The sequence below is a fragment of the Bos taurus genome, chromosome 20 (genome assembly GCF_002263795.3).
Source record: "Bos taurus isolate L1 Dominette 01449 registration number 42190680 breed Hereford chromosome 20, ARS-UCD2.0, whole genome shotgun sequence".
In the NCBI taxonomy this organism is placed as follows: Eukaryota; Metazoa; Chordata; class Mammalia; order Artiodactyla; family Bovidae; genus Bos; species Bos taurus.
Genome location: NC_037347.1, coordinates 22,121,087 through 22,122,512, shown reverse-complemented (window position 1 = coordinate 22,122,512; position 1,426 = coordinate 22,121,087). Strand labels below are relative to the sequence as shown.

The 1,426-nt window shown below is 40.1% G+C and overlaps 1 pseudogene; it reads right to left on the bottom strand.

Annotated features, from left to right (window-relative positions):
• Window positions 1-463: 463 nt before the first annotated feature.
• LOC524269 (40S ribosomal protein S15a pseudogene) lies at window positions 464-898 on the bottom strand (annotated as a pseudogene).
• Window positions 899-1,426: the final 528 nt, after the last annotated feature.

Here is a 1,426-nt window from a genome sequence, read left to right as displayed (position 1 = left end):
AAAAAGAATGGCATTTTATAAGCACATACTGCTGGCATGTCCCCAATATGCCATCCAAATTTACTTTGAGTCTTAGTGAGCTGTAGAGCTCTAATTATCTGCTTCCTTATGAGTACTTACATAGTCAACTATAACTGTTATCATATTTTTAGGGCATGAAATGTGAATTCTATCAAGCTAAAAATAGGAAAGGCACCACTCATTCAAGGGTTAATTTAAGACTCCAGAAGAGGCAGCTTCACCATTTGGACCCCAAACCAGAGTCAACCATCCAGGGCCAGACACACCTTCCTCTGATGAGCCACAAGGATGATGGTGAAATTTACGCCAAGTCAAAACTTTCTTGTACTTCAAGGAAACAGCATTCACCAATTAACACAAAGGCTGTATGCTCCTGAATACGCTCTTGCTATTCTGCTGTACAAAGTTCAAAATGACTTAAGGAAGCACCAGAATCCTCTGAGGCATTTTATTTGTATGTGTTAAATCCCTAGAAAAAGAATCCAAGGATTTTCCCTCCTGTATGTTTTCGTCTTGCTGCTTCATGGTCCATGATGCCAGCTGAGGTTGTCAGTACAATGAAACCAAGCTGATAGGATGGGAGCAGTTTATTCTGCCATTTTTCTAGATCTTTAAGTTGCACATCAAATCTGGGGCTGATCGCTCCACACTTATTTAGCCTGCCTGTGAGGTTCACAACAATTTTCCCAGCCCTGTGATCATCAATGATTTCAAATTCGCCAATGTAACCATGCTTCATCATCACTGTTAGAAACTTGACGATGACTTTGGAGCATGGCCTAATAAGGACCTGGCATTTGCCTTTCTTTTTGGCATTGTTGATACTCTTGAGAACATCAGCCAGGACATTCATGTGCACCATTCTGGTGGCACAGAAAGATGGTGGAAAGAGGCAGGCCACAGAGTCTTGTCCACTGGACTGTCAGGGAATTCTCAGATTTTTTTAATATATTCTAGATATTAGCCTCTTATAGAATCTATGATTTGCAAATATATCAGTCTGTAGGTTGCTATTCTTTAATGGCTTTTAAGAATATGCGGCACTTCGTTGCAGCATGTGGAATCTTTAGCTGAGGCATGCAAGCTCTTAGCTGTGGTGTGTGGGACCTAGTTTCCTGACAAGGGATGAAATCTGGGCTCCCTGTATTGGGAGCAAGAAGTCTTAGCCACCAGACCACCAAGGAAGTCCCCAGTAGGTTGCTATTTTTTTTTTCATCTTGATTTATATTTATATTAACTGCCTGAGTCTTTATATTCTCTTTGGGTCTTTGAATTTTTGACCCCTAGCTGATATTTTCTGGGTCACAGCAGTTAACATGCCTTCCTGAAACACAAGACTCTTTGACTGGATTTAGATATTTTCTGAATTCTTCAGTTAATATTAAAGACAATTTCTTTGTTATAT